Source organism: Columba livia, chromosome 11 (genome assembly GCF_036013475.1).
Source record: "Columba livia isolate bColLiv1 breed racing homer chromosome 11, bColLiv1.pat.W.v2, whole genome shotgun sequence".
NCBI classification, from domain to species: domain Eukaryota; kingdom Metazoa; phylum Chordata; class Aves; order Columbiformes; family Columbidae; genus Columba; species Columba livia.
Window position 1 is genome coordinate 7280284 of NC_088612.1, and position 20774 is coordinate 7301057.

General features: G+C 43.7%; 1 long non-coding RNA gene across 2 annotated transcripts in view; it reads left to right on the forward strand.

The window, feature by feature from the left end:
* The first annotated feature begins 7139 nt into the window (after positions 1–7139).
* LOC110359916 (uncharacterized) overlaps positions 7140–20774 on the forward strand; it is a 73226-nt gene continuing 59591 nt past the window's right edge. For both annotated transcript variants that reach the window (XR_002415448.2, XR_010475354.1), the window contains exons 1-2: positions 7140–8483; positions 9822–9977. This is a non-coding gene — a long non-coding RNA (uncharacterized LOC110359916). The remainder of the gene's footprint in view (positions 8484–9821; positions 9978–20774) is intronic.

The following is a 20774-nucleotide window of genomic DNA, read 5'->3' on the forward strand; positions in this document are numbered from 1 at the left end:
GTTTAGGAAGAACCATGCAAATAGTGGCAGTGGAGAACAGACTGGGGTCTTCTCAGAGCTTCATACAGTGCCTTATCAAGTGGGATGTGTTCCCACTGCTCCTTGACCCCTCCAGGCTTGTCAAGGAGAAGAGGACATCTACCAAGCCCCCATCCCAGCACCTCCAGGCTTGTGTGGACATCCTCAAAGGCAGCTGGGCTCTGGGTTTGTCACTTGGCACAGGATGGGCCAGTGGAGATCTTTGCCTAGACAGAGCAGTCCTTTGGGTGCTGCACACCACATAGACGTACATAAAACCTGTATGTGTCCTGGACACAGTTATGCTTTTCTCCCTGACATATTTCCTTTTCTTCCTCACAGTATATGACCCTGATTGAGTTGTATATAATAATGTGAAGTCCATATGTGTGGAGGTTTTGTGAGGATGAACGGCCAAATTCAGGGGCCTTTTAAAACACTGGAGCTTTGCACTTCAATGTGGCACCTTCTGGTGCCAAAGGAATTCACTAGTTCTCATGTGAGTTGGAGGGATGTATGATGCTGTTATATGTTTGCTTTGGAGGGCAGCCCACAGTCAACCCATAGGGATCACAGCCCATTGTGCTGCTTTACATGCATATTGAAAAGCTGTTTCTGCCTGCCCCCCCCCCAAATGTAAAATGCCACTATAATGAGTCACTTCTGAGAGGGATCATCCAGTCATATGGAGAGAGAAACAGCTGAGTGAAAGAGCTGGAAATTGGTCCTGAAACTCAACTCTACTCACAAGGCAAATCTTGCTGAGATTGCCTGTGCAGGTCTGCTTTCAGCATATTGCCAGCTGCAGGTGAATGTCTAGAGAGAGAAGGCTCAAGAAAGTGTTCAGAAAAAAGGAAATATGAATACTTAAAATCTACTGCTTCCCTGCAGCATGACAATAATGGGATATTAAAATTGTGGTACCTGTACTTCATGTACAATGTGCTTGCTCTCAGCTCCAAAGAAGGTTGGAAAGAATAAATGTGTTCTCCTTGCTGCTGCACATACATATTTCTGAAATCCTCAGGATCAATAGCTTATTTCTGTATTTTTCCATGTGTGTCTTTTGTCATTGTGTCACTTGCTTTTGCGGCATGCAGGGAGGAAACTCAAATGTCAAGAAGGTGAATGAACCAACATGCAGTAGAAACCTAAAAATCAGGAAAGTGAATGCACTCCGTGTTTGTATCAGTCACGGGATAGTGGGTGGAACTGATCTGAGTCATGAAGTCTTTGAACTCCAATGGGGCAAAGAACCACGTGGTTCAGATCTCCATCAAACAGGGTGACCGAAGTCATATCTGATGAAGGCCAAGGGGGCACGTCATCAGTTCAAAACAAGGGAATGAAAACAGAGCAGAGAATTGCAGCCAATGTGCTGGGAAGGAGTCCAAGAAAATAGCAAAGCTGTCTCTTTGTGTGGACGAGACATGTTAACTGGGTAACAGAGTGAAGAAACACCACCAAAAACCCCCAGAAAAACAGAACCAAAAAAACCCACCTTCATTTGCAGAGAGAGACCTTATCCAGTGTCATCTTCTTCCTCCTGTATTGGTGCATACATGTTTTGGTTGATGCCAAGAGAAGGTGCAGAGAAGGTCCTGGGATTTTGTGACAGCCTTGAAGTCTGTAGCTCCATCTGCCTTGTCAAACACAAATCACGTATAGCAACAGAATAAGTTTTTCAAGTCGTCTTTTCCACCATTTAATGAGACTGTGGCTGCAGTAAAGAGAGTCCAGGGCCTCTTCCCATTGACTGTTTGGATATTTCACTGGAATTATATTTGTGATGCACAGACCCAGCTTTCTTCCCACGCACAAAAGGAAGAGAAATTTAAAGAGAGTGGAGAGAGGAGCCTCCTGAGAAGAAGAAAGCTTGTGTATGTTTTTACTCTATGAGCATATAAGCAGCCCACTGTTGTACTAGGCATAGTTCTTGGCTTGTCAATTTTGGTATGGTGAAAATGTGCCTAGAAGGATGGATGGGCTCCTGTTAATGGAAGAATGGTTTGTATAACTGGTAGTAATAAGTATGTATGTAGATTTCCAGCAAACTTAAAGGCACTTTTAGCTGCTTGAGGAAGATGCTGTTGATTTGAAGAATATTTTTCCCAGTGACTGTACTATTTCCTATCAAAATGAGATCTTAATAAGGAAGATGTCTGTGAGGAGTGTTTCTTGTGCTGAGACAACATGTGATCAAACTCTATGTATGTTTGCAGAAAGAGAGACCTCTTCTCAGTCTAAATCCTTCAACTGGCCATTTAAAAAACTCTCCCAACAGCAACTGGCACAGATCATGAGCAGCATCCTGTACATGAGAAGATAAGGAAAGTAAAATGTACCAAGGTATCTGTTTAAAACCTGTATTGTGCTTAGGTGACTAGAGATGGAGAGAAGCAGGGAGGTATTTCACGTTCTCCTGAAGAAGTTAGACAGGACTGCCAAAAGGATAAAAGGCAGTTGCTGCAACATATCAGCACCTCAAGACATCAACTTGCTTTTGCCTACCTGGTGTGTGACCTCCTGCAATTACTTTTCTTCTAATTTCTGCATTGACCTAACGAGTCCATCTATTCAGTGCTGCCAGGTTGCATTTTCATGGCATTTTTTCTCAACCCATGGGCCTGGGATGAGATGAATGAAATGAATATCTGTCTCACAGTGGCACAAAGAAGAGGAGTTTCCAGGACTTGCAGATGTAGAGATTAAGACGAGAAGACATCTGGTCTCACCCGCAGTCTGTTGTTAGCTGGATGTGATACCAGAGAGTCAGGCTCTTGGCAGAGGTTTCTAAAGTGGCTTGAAGAGGGGAGGAGGGAGGGGTTGCTGAGGATTACAAGTCCTTATGCTTTTGAAAAAAGCAGGAGGTTCCTGGGGAGTGGGCTGGGTGAGAGAAGCTGCCAGATGTGGAGAGATGCTCAGCTAGAGGAAAAAATCAAAAGGCGGAATGTGATTTTCTAAGAGAAGGCATGCAGAGGTAATCCCATGCAAAATTTTCATGTACCTCTCCTCAACATTGCTCACAAAACAAAAGTTTCTATGCTGATGGCACTGTTCTCCACTCTCAGCTCCCCAAAATGCACGTAACAACTTAAGATGTATAAGTTTTGGCTTAATTTCCATGTTCTTGTTATTTAATGAATCGTCTCAAAATAGGACAATCTATAATCAGTCTGTAAAGGTACCTCAAAGTTTTGCTGTACGATAAGCACAAATAGAGACTATCTGAAATTCAAATATCCCCCTGAAGCCCCCAACTGAGAAATACAAATATCTCCCACACACAGAATCACCTGGGGTCAAATTCTCTGCTGGTGTGTAAACTGGCAGAAATGCATTGAATTCTCCCATAAATCAATTTAATTAAAAGTGTCTTCTGATGTGTTTTTGTTTAGCAATAATGTTCATTTGAGAAGGTGTTATGGCAGGAAAACAAATCCTTTCTTTACATCCCCTCCACCCAACCCCTTGGCTCAATTTTAATGTTTTGAAAAAATATTTGTTTTTTAAAACTGGAATAATAAATATATTGTTCACAAAGAACCTTTTGTTCTGCCAATATATTTACTCCGGGGAACGCTTATCTGTGATTGTGTATTGGAGAAGGAGGAGAGAAAGAGCCAGTGCAACTCACAGGTAAAAATTGTCCATATATGTAACAAAGATGAGTTCATTTGATAAAGTAAGACCACCCTCCCTGCTAAACTATACCTGAAGCATTAAAAAAACCCCAACAACCAAAACTTTTCTGAACTTGTAAAATAATGTGATTTATTTAAGAACTTTTTATTTTTTTCAGCTTTTCTACAAATCTGATTACTCCACTGGGACAAACCCATTGTGGTCAATTCAGTAAAACACTCCAGAGCTTAAATTCACCTGCAAATCACTTAAACACATGCTTAACTTTAAGCAAGAGTGTAAGTCTCAGGCATTTAAACCATTCACTTGTGATTTATTCCTGGCCTTTTGGAGGGCAGAAGGAATGCAACACGGCCAATCCACAGTCGATAAGGAGGCAAAACTCAAGCGACAAACTGAGGTGTTAGGAAATTTTGGCTTAACTCTGAACTTGTGTATTGGAAATGGTTCAGACACTTTCTTGAACTCTATATGGAATTCTCATGATTTTTTTCCCGATCCACATGATTTTTTTCCCTGCTTTTTATGTGGGCTTTAGTCAATTTATGGGCTCCTAAGCCCCAGGTGCTCTTGCTCAGCACTTGCACCCTGTCATGCAGATTTCAGGGATGCTTTGGGGAAAAAAAGGGAGAGATGAGTAGTCCACTGCACTGCTATGGTTGTCAAGGGTCAGCTCTGAATTAGGTCTCTCTCCACCTGAGTCTTCAGTGAATCTGTGATTTTAGGTTGCTTATACTATATGGAATATGTGTCTTCAGCATTTTATCAGCTTTGTGTCATGTGGAGTCTCCCAAAAACCTAACCCTGCAATGTCAGGTGTCACTATGCCTGTCCTTATTCATCCTGTGCCAAGTTGTGCTGGAGACTGTCGGTCCAGTAATTATTTTAAGCATTCTTGTGATCATTTAATTTTCATTTCCAATCTCTTTCTGCTGGTGAAGGAGCCATCCAAACTGTGCACTTAGATACAAGGTAAAAACACATCTCCCAGTGCAGCAAAATGATTCGGTGTGTCTGCATTGTACTTTCTTCTTGTTTTAGTCTACCCAGGATCTCTCTCACCAGAGAGGAACTGTCACTCAGCCATCCTTTCTTTTCAGAGCATCCCCCCAGGTAAGCAGGTACTGTAATGAACAGCATCACCCAGTGCTTTGCAGCAAGAAGAAAGTTCTGGCTTCCTGGGGACTAAAGAAGAAACCTGGGGAAAAATCAAGACATTGAACATATACTCTGACTAGGAGACTAAAGATATAATGTGCTAATGCAGGGATTTTCTTGGAAGCACAGGAAGCTTCAGGTCCCTCCTGTTTGCCTTTGGTGGATGGGCTCCAGTCCTACCCCACAGCTCACCACCACCTGTGGATTCTCCTCCCAGGTAGATAAGGGCTACACATTTCTTGATCTTCACTTTTGCAGTCCTCACTGAATACAAATGTGCAGTTCTTTCATGCATGAAAAAGAAGGTTGTGTCAGTGCTGCTATAGTGAGATCACTCACTGAAACCATATTTGCTTTATTAAATCCATTTTTCTCTGAATTTTCCCTATCAGATGATGTGTTGAGCTGTTGAGACCTCTTCACCTCCTGAGATGTTTATAGGCTCTAGTAAATAATTTGATGGACAATTTAGTCCTTCAAGAGCAAGGATTTAAATTTTAGCCTGCATTAAGCAAGGATATATTGGAGGATAAACTAATATTTCTTACTTAGAAGTCTTACTTCGTTGAAACCAAAGCACCTTATTTTTCACAGTTAAACATTACTGCTGGAAGTAATTTTAAATTTGCACAACATTGAATCCTAAGAACAGTTCTGAATTGACCTTACAAATGTATATGTCCTTCCTGAGACTGAAAGAGGAAAAGGAATCAGAAAGGGAGAAAAGAGAAAAGACTGCAGGAGCTAAAATAAAGAAGACAATCCCTTCATCACCTAAATAAAACCCAGTAAGTGTTGAAATGAGGTTGAAAGATATTTGTTAAGACTGTGAAGTAGAAAAGCAGCAATTATTTATTTGGAAAGTCTCTCTTAAGGACTTAAGTAGGAGCCTGGAGGAGGCTGCCTCCAGCTAGAAGGAATTGCCCCCGGCTTTACCAGGAGAGAGGGAAAGAAAAGAAGCAATTACCCGCTGAACAATGGCGTATTAAGAGGCTCCATTCAGTTTTCAAAACCAAGCTCCCTACCCAGCGCGGTTTCCAGCTGGGTGAGGGAGGAGATGTCCTCCTGGGGGGCAGGTGGCTGCAGGCCGAGATCTGCTCTCTGCAGGTGCTGGAGATGGAAGGGAGGGAGGTGCTGTGGGACCGCTGAGGTTTGCTCCTTCCAGCTGGAATAGCATTATCCTGCAGACCCAGTTTTGGGAAGCCTTTTCCCATTCCTGTTCCTCTCCATGCTGTGTCCTCCACACCCACCAACTCCCTCATAGCCAAAACTCGTCCAGAAGCTTCTTGCCAAGAGGTCCTTGCATCCTCCTCCTTCCTCGGTTTCCCTGGTAGTTTACCAGCTGGCTGAAAGGCCAGGAGCATGATGTGGTTTTGCCGTGTCCCCATCTCCCCCTCCTTTTCCTCCAGCCAGGATGGGGATGGATAATGCACGGCTGCCCCAAGAAACCAGCCCAAACCTCCCCATGGCGCAGAGGAGACAGAAGAAGGATGTACTGGAGACGAAACTATCACTTCAGGAGGATTCAGCTCTCAGGGCTGGAAAATGATTAAATAGGCACCCAACTGACCAGAGGAAATGGGCAAGGGACATAAATCCTTCAAATTTGGGGCTGAGCAGCTGCACAGCTCTGTGCTGCAAGGCACCAGAGTCCTTCTACCCCTCTGGAAGCCAGTGGGAGTTGGGGATCATCAGCCAAATCTGTCAAAGAGGCAATTCCGAGCCCATTTAAAAAAAACCACCACCTTTTTAAAACCCAAGCCAAACAAACACAGGCCCCCTCTCAAACTTGCCTTGCTTTCAGAGCAAATTGCAGAGTATCTTGCATGCAGCAGAAAGCTGCTGGTTTTTAACGTATTGCTACAGAGGTGTCCCTGGTGTGGTAAAATAAATCAGCAGCACACACGGCCCTGTGTAAAGGTCAGCAAGAGGTGTTAAAGACAAGAGGCCTTTCCAGCCTCCACTGCAGCTTCCAGTGCAGGCGGTGGAAGGAGGAACTGCTTCATTCACTGCCCACACAGGAGCTCCAACAAGGTTTCAACACACACATCTGCTCTTGGCTGCTGTGCCATACGTTTTTGCCTTCCAGGAGCTGGGGGTTCACCCATCTACATCACACTTGGGTGCTTGGCTTTGCAGGAATAACCCTGGGCATCGATGTGTGGGGCTGAGCCCCTGCGAGCAGACAGAACCTGGGCTGTTTTATGAGGTCTGTGAAGCTCTTGTCCCTCTGCCCCTCCTCTCCCTCTCCTGCCACATCTGCCCATCCTCCCTCAGCCAGGCACCAGCCTTGGCCTCTGGCCCCATGGCCGTGAACATCTGGACAGTATTTTTGGGCTGCTTGGAACAGCTGATTCCCACCACTTTCCTCAGCCAGCCTTGTTCCTCATTATATATAACCTTAAAACCTTCTTCCTCTTCTTCCTCCTGTTGCCTTATTCTTACACTTTGCCTTCTCTGACCCATTTCTGCACTTTTTCTTTCCCCATCCTTTTGCAGTCAGGTCAGAGGGATACTTTCCTACCTCTAGGACACTGATTTCTGGTTGTCATCTGTGAGTAACGTTTCAGTTCCTTCCTCATGATTCTGTCCCTAGCTTCATATTTCTGCCAAGGTCATATGAAGCACATGAGCAGACATTTCTGCAGCCAGGGGTTGGTCTGCAGGCTGAGGGACTGGAGGGGTTTGTTTATCTGTGTGGAAACCAGTCCAGTGCCTTGGTGTGTGTGTGTGTACCCTTCACATCTGTCAGGCTGCTGCCACCTTCATATGTGTGCTGTCTCGTGTGTTGGGAGGGCATTTTTCCCCTTTCCTTCTTCCTCTCGGTATCGCTAACTTCAAAGAGATTCTGTTCTCCATATCTGTAGATGAAAATAGTTGAATACGTGATGTGAGCAGGGCTGACCTCTGTAATGACAGTGGGTCACAGGGTCAGGAAGGTGACCAGTTTTGTTCCCTGGTCAAAGGAAACTTGTTGCAGCCTCTGTTGGAAAAGTCTCTGCAAGAAGACGTGTAATGAGAAAACTAGTCAAGGTAGGGCTGCAGTGCCTCCAGGGACTTTGAAGTCCATCCAAGCTAAAGAACTTGATGGCTGAAATGTGGACTTTGAACTCATTTAATAATCTGACCTTGATTCTCTCTTAGACTGAGTGAACCCTTCTAGACTAGACCCTGGCTAGTGGCATGGACGCAGCCACTGTTGAGCAAGTCCCTGATGTCTTCATATACTTTATAACATTTATTTAGCATATGAAACCCTGGGTCAGACCTGCTTCTGGATCTCAGGAGTAAACTTCTCCCCTGCCTGCATTGTGAAGCCTCAGGTTTGCACTACTTACCACCTAAGCCCTGCTTCAGAGTTTACTACTGGTGAGGACTTGAAGACAGTGAGGACTTTGGGTAGGTTTGATGAGAATAAGAGCAAAGTCACAGACGAGCTTATCCTCAGGTGTCCAAAATTTAGCTCCTTTCTGTTAATGTGATAGGAAAGTGATAGCTTGCTGTATGGGTGGAAATAATGAAAGTTATGGGGCTCAGCTGTTAAGCTGATGCCTCTGCTCAGACAGTACAAATACCCACCAAGCCCTCAGGAGAGCTTTCTTTGCTTTGCTGAGTCTGGTGGGAGCTGCAGGTCATTGTTCATCCTCCATCAGTTCACCAAGGTAGGACTAGTGCTATGGTTTTCCTAATAAGTAATTTTCTTTGAGTTGAGGACAGACCTGTTGCTCTTTTCTCACCTCACCTATGTCCTACTCATAGCTGGGAATAAGGAGTAGAGCCTGTACACAGCCATGTACGGTTCTCCTCTGCACGGCAATCTGTAATCCTGATAAAGCACCATCTGGGCTGTGAGCGTGTGAATATCCAATGCGACAGCACCTCAAATGCCTAGTTTATGCTTATTAATAACAAGCTGTAAAAATAGCAGTCAGACAAGATGAGATCATATGGCTGATCGTGGGATGCCATATGCTGTCTGTTTTACTGAGCAAGCACCACCCAGAGGAAACCTGTGTTCCCCTGCCAGAGCAGGAAGGGATTGAGGGACAGCAAGAGGGTGTAGGGGCTCCTTCCTTTTAGGGCAAGGCCCATGGGAGCAGAGAGGTACTGCTGGCAATTGCTGAAAATCTCTGAGATGCAACAGCTCTGCAGACAGAATAAATATAACACGGGGTTTAAGTAGTTTTACCTTGCTGTACCTCCAGCTGCTTTGTCCTGTTATAGCATGGATAATACATTGACACCTTCCAGAGCAGCATATTTCTGTCTCTTTGGGGTGACAATACTTTAAGAGAAGCTAAAGATTTTTCTTCTCTCTTTTTGATTCTGTTTACTGTGAAATTGAGAATTAAAAAACCCTAGTGAGAAAACATTGGGTCCACTTATATTTGCATATGCTTCACAAAGATGATGTAGATCTTGGCCAGCAGCAGAATAGCAGCATTTTCTGTACTTAAATGAATGATATTTCCAGCACCTAGCAGTGTCCTATTTGTCTTTCACAATCCTCTGTCTGAGAGGTGTTATTTTAGATTAGGACTCTTCAAACTTTGATAGCTTGCGGACAACTGTGCTGTGTTAGTGAAGTGTGAAGGGCAAGAACGTGCTCTCTGCTAACCTGGGCCAGGATGCTGGTGACTTCTTTTGCTTGGGAGATTTGCACGTGTTGGACCTGGGCTGTGGTTCATGGCAAACAGCAGAAACAAACTTTCTGAATCTTTCCTTCTGTTTAAGGAATTAGTTTTCTAATTCAAAATGTTGCTCCCTTGGTGATGCCCTGGACTGTGGAGCTGCATATTCACATCCCCCTGCAGACGCCCGTCTGGTTCCCCTTACCTGGTGCATTGCTGCCTTGCTAGAGGGGCTGTTTTTGGAGAGCAAATGTAATACCCGAACTAGCTCCTTGCTTGTCTGGTCTAAAGGAGGCTCAGGTGCCAATTAAAGCTTGCTCAATCAAGAGAAAGTGGGACCTTTGGTAATATCCCCTCTCAATGCCGCAGGTTCTGCTGTCCCAGGATGTGTGTATGAGTCATTGTCTGGAAATCCAAGTGGCCAGATGTCCGCCAGATCCTTGCTGAACTCTTGGAGCTGCTAACTTCAGCAGAAAAGGGTGAAGGAAACGTGGCCGTTCCTTCCCTTGCGGAGGTGGTTTGCAGGTGGGGAGCTCGGCACATCCCTGCGGGTGGTGGGGCGGGGAGCCAGCGCTTGTGGGGCCCTGTCCCAGGGGAGGCATCTGCAGGCAGCTGGGTCCATCTCTGTGCCCCTCACCCGGGCTGGGAGGCGGGGGGGTGTTGTAACAGCTGCCCTGAAGCATTTGCTCTCCAGCTGCTTTTTGGCTGCGGTGGTGGTGGCTTTGCAAGGAGTAGTAAGAGGGACCCCTGCAGGCTCCTGCTCCAAACAGCTGGGGAAATGCTCCTTTGGGTTTTGCTGGTGCCAAAGGCTTTTATTTCTTAGTTCAGCCTTAATCTAAGGACTCTGTCCCTCACTGTTCCCTTCCAACCCCTGGATTGCGATCCCCACGCAAAGCACAAGCGGACAATGTTGCTGTAGTGTTTATGCTGGGAGTTTCTGGAGAGGGACAGAGTCCTGCTTGGGCTCTGGGTTGTGTGGTGGCTTTGCAAACAAGATGGTATTCTTTTATCTTAAAAAAAAATAATCATTTTTTTCCACACTGTTGAGAAGCCTGGTGGTGATATAAAATGTAGATATTTTATTGCTTCAGGAGAGCAACACATGAAATTTTTGTGAAAGAAACCAAAAAAATAACTTGTGTCGAACTTAATAAACTCTTTAAAATGTTGTGAAGCACCAGGGAGTTCTGCTTTGAGGAAGGTCATTCTCTCTTCAGGAGAGAAGCACAGCTTTTTGAGGAAAAAAAACGTGTGATTAGATCTAGCTCATAACTTGTTGGCCAGGGATAGTGGTCTCTCTCCTTGCTTCAGATCCACCTCCAGCCTGCCTCATAGCCCTGGACTTAACTGTGCCATAACCAGCTGGTGGGCAACAGAATCCTGTCAGCCTTCACGGGTCGGGTGATTTTCTCCCTTCTTGGAAAGGGGAAATGAGCCAAAGCCCTCAAACTCTGTTGTGTTGAATGGGGCACCACAAGAAACTGCTCTGCTTTTGGGCAGCTCTCTCCTCATCAGTCCTGTTATTCTATAGGCACATTGTTCACATACATGCTCACCTTGAGGGATGTATAGACCAGGGCTGCATAATCTGATGCCACGCTCTGGGAGTGCGGCAGAAAAACCCCTTTTTTCTATCTGTCTCTGAAGGAGTCTTGCTGGAAGGTGAGTCAGGGCAATGGCTCTGCAGGAGCCTGTTGTAATTGCCAGATTTAGGATGTTGGGCTCTGAATAAATCTCTGCTTTTACTTTGCTGGAATAATTCAGGCTTGAAAACTGAAGTGACAGCTTATAGCCAGGCTTTTCAGTTTGGCTTGTCTGGGATTGTCCATGTGTGTACGTGGCTAAATGCAAATAAGCTGCCCATGGAAAACACAGAGTCAGAAATGCTGAACTTATTATCTCCATGGACTGGTGGTGTGAGTGACTGAAGACCTCATAAATTACCTTCTTTCTGCTCAGAGTGAAAGTGATACTGGTGCTGTAGTCCCTGACAGTAAGGAATGGCTCCCTTTCTGGTTGGACAGGTTTGATTTGCCACTAATTTACTCTCCCTCCTCTCCTAATTCAGCACAGCTTGCTTGATGCGCTCTGCCAGCTCTTGCCAATTTGCTGCTTGGAGGATTTTCATGCAAGTGAATTGTGGATTCTAGTTAAAACATGTACAGAGCACGCTCCTGCTCGATGGCTCTGCTCTTAGATGTCACAGGAAGAGACAGTGTTTTGTATAACTGCAAGAAAAATACCGTGTTCTAATTAGCGTAATTTATAGTCCCTTGCAGGCTAAAACAACAGCTGATGAGTCATGAAAGTTCCTCCTTTTGACATTTGCTGAAAGAAATGTTATTTTAGCTCCCATGACTTTTGGGGAGGGGGGACGGGTGGGGTGGGGAAGGAGTAGTTGTTCTGAAATGCCTCACCCCTTCTCCAGTGCCTACCCCATGCAACATATTTCCTATTTAAAGATTTCTAATGTGTCACTCTGCAGTGAGGAAACATTGATTATAGCCATGTCTAATTATCAGTCATGGTGGAACCCAGTTTGAGTGTTCATACCTGGAGTGGAGTTCCTGACACAATTGTGGCTGCTGGAACAAGAGGTTTCAGTAGCTTCAATACTGTCACCCTTGAACTTAATGTAGCTGAGCAGGCAGAAAAATTGGACACTAAGGTCCCCCATGTGCTATAACTTGGCACTGATGTCTTGTGAACGTATTCACTACGGTTAGGTGAGGTCTGAGCACTGAGTGGGACTCTCAGTTCCATTTTCAAGGATGGTCTTTCTACTGACTTACGACCTCCTCCTGCCCCTGTGATCCAAGATTTTGTTCCAACTGATGTTTGCAAAGATGAGACAGCTGGGTTAAAGCAATGTTTTTCTCCAATCTGGCTTTGTAACCCCAAACTTACCACTGCTGACTAGGTGAACTGAGACAAACATCTCAGGAGCTGCTTGTTCTTAACCACCGGAGTAACAATTACAAGGGTCCACCTTGTCCTGGAGGCTGTCCCTGGCCATGTAAGTCTGGCTCTGACCATCAGAGGTCAGCAATGGACCTGCCCAGCAACCAGTTTGTCTCCTTCGGTGCACTTATCTGCAGAGCCATCTTCATTTGAGTATAAGATATGCCATATGGATGGTTTTATTCAACATGTGTTGTCCATGCATGTGTTTGGAGTGGTTAGTGACATAAAATAAGATTCCTGGAATAGCATTGTCTACAGCAAGCTGTATGAAAGGCCTTGCCCACAGCAAAGCTGAAGATCGCTTTAATGATTTTTTCATCCTGGTGGCTTTTTCGTTTGGCCACCATGATAGACAAGCATTCATCGGTTTATTTTGTTGGAAGACAGACTGTTGTTCTCTGAGAATAAGTAAAAAGATGCTGAAGTGATGGTTAACTTGCCCCCTTGTTCATGTATTTCCAGAACTTAAGGAGAGATTTAAAATGTTATACTGGAAGAAAAAAAAAAAAGTAGAAATCTGAATCTTTTGGGTTTGATGAAAACTGCGCTGCAGAGAGTTCTCCTAATGATGTGTCAGTTGTGAAGGGTCCTCAGACAGCAACCAAAGTGGTATTCGTCTGGTTCTGCTGAAGGTGTGTGAAGGGCTATGTTGGTCCACAGACCTCATGCTCCTAGAGGTATTAGTTCAAGTTCTGGCTTAGTCCTTGTCTTTGGAGAGTTTCTTCAAAAAACTGCAGGCTCATGGCAGAAAAACCATTGCCGTTCTGGTAAAGGAAGAACTCTATAGGATTTTTGGTGACTTCTGCATAGCTTGTTGCATCTGGAGCAATGTGTGACCTTTATTTTTCAGGCTTGTCAGGGTCCATAATAAAATAAGATCAAAAATGCCAGGGAAAATACTGCTTCATATCTATATGCAAATGCTTTGTGCCTGTGAAACTGTACAAAACCAGAGTAATTCTTGAGGTAAAAGATGATTTTGGCTGAGTGGTGCCAGATAGCAGGATTTCTGGTAGACAGACACAATTTTAAGGTGATTTTTTTTTCTGGTTATTTTTATGGCTGTTCTTATAATCCACTGCTGGCACTTGCAGCAGTGATTGCCTTTAGAAAAATAGTGAAGGATTCAACAATTTCCATAAGAGTTAATTTCTCAGGGGGAGGGAAATTTCTTTTTTAAGGACTGCACTTAACCTGAAAACCCCAAACCCCCTGGTAAATTTATCAAGCTGCTGGTTGTACAAACATTGCTTCAAAAAGCTTTTGGGTGGATGGATCATTCGTATAAGGCCTATCACATTTACTGAGGGAATGTAAGAAAAAAATAACAATTCTAATTAACTTGAATCTCCTCTTTACTGATATATTGAGTCCTCGTTTCCATTTTTTTGTTCTGTCTTTCTAGCAAGAGGCATCAATTCCTATGTGCAGATATCTGTACTGAAGTCTTAAGAGTTGTGACAAAACAGAAGCATTAGAAAGCAACATCCTTGATGCTTTTAGGGGAGAGACATGCTGCTTTTCAATGTGATTAATAGAAGTTTGCAGATTATTCCTAGCTCTTCCCTTCTTCATCTTATTCCTTACTTCTGCCTCTTCTTTCTCTCAATCACTGCTGCATGAATATTGCCTCAGCCTCTCCAGGGCATCACGTTGGCATCTGAATAATCCCATAGACAGGGGCAGATTTTTGTTCTTCTGGTTAAATCTGTGCGTGTGGTTACAAACCCTGCAGGATCAGAACATGAGCAGAGACTGCTGAGACATCAGTGAAAGACTTGATAACTGCTTATCAATTGTTGTTTTCCTCTGGGCTGATGTGTAACAGCTGGGATGACTTTTTTGCAGCCAAGCCTGGCAAATATTCACTATTGTGAATGGAGATAACTTTCTTTTTGCCTGTTATATACTAAAGAAAGTCCTGATGAAAAGGCTGATGCTGATGTCTCTTTGGGCCCCCTTGTGTGATAATGAAATGTTGTTATACCCTGTAGCTTTGGGATGGCTACTGGATTTCCCAGGGCAGGGAGGTGGCTGTGAGCTGTGAGCCTTTTTTTTTGTGTCTCCCTTCCCAGAACTGGCACTGGGCTTGAGAACTGCCCTCTGCATCTCTCCTTCCACTTATATATCAAATGATTTATCTTCTCTCTGCAGGAACTTTCTTCTCTCTGACAGCAGCAGCGATGGGGAAAGCTAAAAAAACCTTTCCATGTGCTCACAGAAATGTCTCTGGAAACGGGAATCTTCGGGGAGATGCTGCAAGTTAAGGGTTGTTTGTTTCTTAACTTCCTACTTGAGAATGGTCTTGATAAGGGAGAGACCTTATCTAGACCTGGAGGAATATAAGGTGATATTAAGCCAAGGGACTGGAAGAGGAAATCTATCAAAAAATAGACTGATGATTTGAATGTCGAGGTTCTGTGCTACAACAGGCTCTGGGAAAAGGCCCGATGAAGGTCAGACAGCAGTAACACTATGAAAGCTGTGAATGGCATGAGACAGAGATGGTCACAAGATGCGGGAGTGCACTTGCAGCTAAATGGTACAATGAACAACCAATAGCACTCTTATGGTGTATTTTCAAACAAGAGAATCCATCCATCACAGCTCCTTCTTCACTGGCACCATATATTCGGCTGTTGGTCATGAAGTTTGCTGGTGAGCAGCAGGTACCATAGCTTGATTGTCCAGGTAGATTCTGGCCCAGACTAATGCAGCTCTAGAAAAAAATTGAGCTAACTCATATTCTAGTGCTGAAACTTCTTTCTCAATGTGTTGTCTCCAGAGATGTCTCCTGAGGTGTCTTGAAAGGGTCCTATCCTAGGCTTGCTTATCTGAGGGGTTAGTTTGGACATGTCAGTGGCTGTGTTTATCCCTTCTGTCACATATCCAGTGAAGGGAGAGGTCAGTGCCTTGGACAGAGGCTAGAAATATGGATGGTATTTCTGCCTCTGAGGCAATTCCTTTGTGATCCCATAGGCCACTCCTGGCATATCCAAATCCCTTGGCAGGATTTAAGCCCCTTATTTTAGGGGGCAATATCCAGAGCTGGTACGCATTGTACCTTTGTTTCTCTATGAGTTAGTAGTACATAGTGATGTGCCAGGGCTGTTGTAGGGCACCAACCATGATATGAAACCTTGAGCTCTAGATCTTTTGATGGAACTTGCTGTCCAATTGGAAAGATAAAATTCCTCTGAGAGCTTTAAAACTCAAACTCTTAGAGCATTCCTGAAATTGTTATGAAATTATACTAAGTAAATACCTAAGGCAATGTTCAGATGTGGCAAGCAAAGATGCCCTGAGGCTGTTGAGGCTTTCCAGTTACCTCTTAAGTGTATTCTTGAGCACCCAAAAAGGACTTTGTTTTTGACATAAGTGACCATACAAGGCATATGAAATGCCTGGGTAACTGGCAATCTGCTGTTTAAGTTGGAACCTGGCAAATCAATTGCCACATGGCAGGCAATTCAGCTTTGCTCAAGTGAGGACCTGAGCAAAAACATACTTAATACTCTTAGAAATTGCTTTTCACCAGCTGCCATATATCACAATCAGTGTGGCTGGGGGAAGAAAGAGGAAGAATGTCTCCTCTGCTCCTTTGTGTTAAAAGAAAATCTTATCTGAAAGGCTTTAAATCTTTTCAGAAAGGTAGCTCTCCATTGGAAAGGCTGAAATAAGCCTGGGCATTACATCTATAGCTAGTGAAAGTCACTTTAAAATCCCCATTAATAATTGTGATTCTCATACATGGTCTTGTTCCACTAAGTATAATTTATACCTGTGCTCCAGTGGTGAAGCACAACATAGGGCACAGGGAGTGATAAGTTCAGCAACCTGTGAGCACAGCTTGTGTTCCCCTCTCAGGATGTCGCAAGGCATAATGAGAGCAAAGTCTTTTCCTAGACCATAATTTATTCCTTTTTAGGAGTGTCAAGGTCTTGGTTGACAGAATGAGGTTGATGGAGCAGTTGATCAAGAATCTGAGCAAAGCTTATATCTTAGGAATTAATGAAGCAAGGTGAATGTCTGTCTCTGAAGTGTCAATGTGGTCTTGCTGATGACTACATTTTTCAAGTCTTACCTGCAGAGTTTGCTCAGACCTAAAGAAGGAGCCCTGTGGGTTTTTTTTTATGCAAGTCATCAAAACCCTACTTTCAGTTAAGTAGAAACTAGGTTTGGCTTTAGCAAGGATGGACATGTATGCAAAATATGTGTCTTGACCTCCATGCAGCCAAGGCATGATTCAGCAGTCAAATCGGGGTAAGTCATGCTTAGTAAAGCAGTGTTGTGTCTGTTGTGTTAGTATGCTGTAGGAGTCAAATCTATCGTGCTCAGTTATGCAGAGGATTAAAAGTTGATGTCTATGTTCTTATATTCCAACAGTGTATGTAAGCATGGAGAAAAGCTTCGCTATGTGCTTACCTTGTTAGATTACCAGCCAGTGTGTCAAAATAAAGTGGAGAAGCCTTGGGACAACTACTGTTTTTACCATCAGGCAGTAAAGAGGGAGAGTAGGGCAGGTTGAGCACACCCTCACAGCCATGTCCAGAACCAGGCAGGGGCAAAAGGAAAGAGAAAATCTCAGGGGAAAGGATGTGGTTACTTGTGGAACTGATTGTAGAAAGCTGTGAGCTGGCGATGGGAGAGAAAGATGCTGGATTTTCCAGGAAAGGCTTCTGCGGATCAGTGTGACAGAATAAGATGGGCTGCTTTTAATAATCTCTTCAGAGCTATTTCTGCAACAATGAATCTCTATGCCTCAGTCACTCCCCATCTGTTTTCAGATCTCATCTGAAAATTCATCTTTCCTTCCTTTCTGTCTCTTCCTGCTTTCTCTCTCCACTGTCATTTTTAAGTTTGCCTCTCTGCTCTTCAAAGGCTTTGTGGTGATGGAGTTTGAATGAGGCAATGAGCAAGAAAACATGCATTAACCAGCAAAGAGCGAGCTGATTTTTTTTTTTTTTTTATTGCACCCATTTATTTTCTTCACACCCCAAACATCTTAATAAAGGAAATTATTTAGCCTTTTGAGTACAAAGCATAAGCCAGGGAGTTCTGGATTCATATTGTAAATGTAAATTAAAAAGGATAACCATTAATCCCTCCCAAGTTTGATGCAGCTTTTGTGAGATGGTAGTGTGAGATGCTCCAGGTGATACTTTTGCTGTGGGAAGGATTACTGCCTTCACTCACTGAGTAAATAGGAGAAGTAGTCTTTCATTTTCTATACAAATACAAAAAGGAGCAAGGAGGGGAAAGACATTTTTACCCAGGTGTGTCTTTCACTGATACTCCCCCTTCTTTGTTACAGTTCATGGTGGAATTCAGGTCCTTTGGGAGAGACAGAACAAGAGTGAAATGGGGATATGAGGTGTTAATGGGTTGAAATTTTAATGCAATATACAGTGGCTTTGCCATTCTCATTATGCTCTTCCAGTTACCCCTTACCTGCCCAACTGCTCTCAAGGGTGTGCTTCCCCTTGGGTTAGAAAAATGATCTCTGGTCTTCAGAGTGCTTCTGTTCAGTGAGTATTTTCAATTCTCCATTGGGGCATTTTTGCTGTGTAGAATTTTTTTAAATTTTTTTTCCTCCTGCCAAAATACGCAGCTGCATGTCATTCAGGGAAACTGCCACCACTCCCCTTTCCTGGGCCAGTGCATGTCAAGCAGGAACCTGACAGCCTCCTATCTTGATAGATGAAGCAACCTAAAGGGTAGTGTCTCAAGCCGGTTCCTGTGCCAGCTGAGTGTGCACATGTTGGCCAAGGGAGCTCGAGCATTCTTCTTGCTGTGGGAAGTTTACACTAAAGGTCACAAGAAGATTCATCGTGCTTTTTTTTTTTTCTTTCTTTCTTTTCTCCCCTCCCCCCCAACACCCCGACAGTGCCACGAATGGATATTTGTGATAAGGAATAGTGGTTTAACTAAGCTTGAAGCCTATTGTAAAGAGATTTTTACTTGCAGTGGTCCAAAGTCCTTGCTGGGGAAATGACCAGAGGTCTGGAAGCCTGTCAGCTGAAAATAAAGTCAAAGAACAGTGCCTTATTTGATAATCTAGAGTGAAAGGTATTCTCTGGACTGCAGTCTCATTGAGTTGTCTTTTTTTGTTTCACGACTTGCCTCCCTCCTGGGGTGTTAGGAGTACATTATGTTAATGGACGTTGCAGTTCTTTCTAGCACCATCCATTTGAAGGCCTTAAACATTTTGGGCTCTGATGTTAGATAGCGAGGAATTTGGGACAGGTAGACTTTGAGAGCTGGGAAGCTGTGATGCCGAACTAATTAACTAGCATGAGCTGATCAGCCTTTGAGGTCAGTAAAACAAAGCTTGCTTTTGTCATGTTGCACAGCTGTGGTTATGTCTGGCTTTAAAGCTTGTGAAGCACTTATAGAATCATAGAATGCCCCACGTTGGAAGGGACCCACAAAGATCACCAAGTCCGATGGTGAGGAACAAATTCCAGCTCCTCCTCTGTCTCATTCCCCTCCAACAACTCCCTTCATCCCACTTTGAAATTAAAGGAATTGTTTTTCTATGGAACTCTTAACACATAGCTACAGATTAGCTAGAATAACTCTGATTCAGTCTGGCTGTGAAGTAACCACCCAACTTTTAAATGTAAAATGAAAGGCTGAGAAGCCAAAAATCCGCTATGAAAAAAGGTGACATCCCTGTTCTCATAGTTTCTAAATAAATGTTTTGTTATCAGCAGCATTGCTATGGCTCACACAATTTCACTGCTGTAGTTAGCTTGCAATAATACTTCATCTTCCCTTTCCTACAGTTGTCCTGACTGCATTGTAAATGTGACCTTGTGTTTTTCCCTTCAGCATCCACTTTGTTGTCTGCTTGTATCTACAGACCTTAGGATGCACTGCATGGCAAGGAGGAAAAAAAAAAAGTAAAATCAGAGTTAATTTGCTGGTATCTGTTCTGAACATGATTGCTACTAATTGTCAAGCTTGTCCTCTTCTGGCTGCAAAAATAAGCTGGTTGAAAATAATCCACTGTGTGCTTCTGTATATTGCTGACAGCTTGCCAGCTACCAACCATGGCTGTGATAAATGCTCAAATGTATAAAATTTCCAACCAGCTCTCCCTTCTTCTGTTTTCAAAGCTGCACTTTTAGTTTCAGGCTTGTCATCAACACGCCTGTTGCCTCCTCCAACTCTGACAACCAAAACTTAGCAAAATGTCACCAAATCCACTGGCATTTCAGTCTTGGCCAACCCGTGCAGCCCTGTGAACCCTGTTATATGGTGATACTGACAACTTGCTTTCTAGCCACATCTTGGCAAAATTCTCCTGAGTGAGGTCGTTCTGTTTCTGAGACAAGAGTATCCTGACAAGGCATGTAGCACGTTAATTCTGGGCTGGGGGGGCGGTTATAAACAGGCTTACTTTTTGGGGGGGAGTATGGGGAGGGGTGAGGTGTTTGCTTAAAGCTGTTAGACTTGAAAAAAAATACTAAAAAGGTCATGTTTATCGTCTGATTGGAATGATGCAGCCACTGAAGCAGCTGTATCTGGCAATTTGGGATGCGATGCTGGCATGCCATACACAGCCACTGTCTGATAAAGGTCCTCAGCTTTTATAAAACTAGGTCTGACCATTTTTTAAAAGTGTAATAAACCTCAGAATCGGGCTTTATTAAGGCAGGGACAGATGTGCTCACCGCATAAACTGATATTGGCTATAAATATTCCCTTTTCATTTTGTTGCTCCTGTGAACACGCAGTGGTGTTAACGATGCTTTGCTTTAATACCACAGTTAATGCTTTTGCCCCCTCTTGGGCTTTAAAGTGATTGACCAGTTATTCTCCAGGAGCAAGTAGCCTTGTCTTGTGTTTCTTCAGGAAGGGATAGACAAATATTGAGGCTGTGCACTTAATAACTTTCACTTGTGTCATTTTCCCTGAAGATCCATAAGTAATATATTTCTTGACTCTAAGGTAACAGTTCAAATGAAACTTTGATGCCCTGTAGAATACCTGTGAAATATAGAGCAAGGATCTACTCATCTTAACCCAGAGTTCTTGTTTGAGCCTGAGATATAAAATCCAGGCAGGAATTTGATGTGTCTTTGAACTTGGATGCAGCTGAAATTAAAGATATAGTTCAAAAGAGTTGCAAAGAGCTCGGCTGCCAATTTGAACATGGTATTTTTCTACCTGCTGGAGCAGAGAGAGCAAGTGAGGGCAGCACGCACAGATAATGTTGCATTTTGTTTGTTTCTTGTTAGATAAAGCAGTGGTTTTAATGGAGCTTAATTGTACTGGGAACAATGAGTGAGTAGAATGTATATGTGATGGTTTAAAATAATAAAATGGAGGATAATAGGGTAAAGGGAAGAC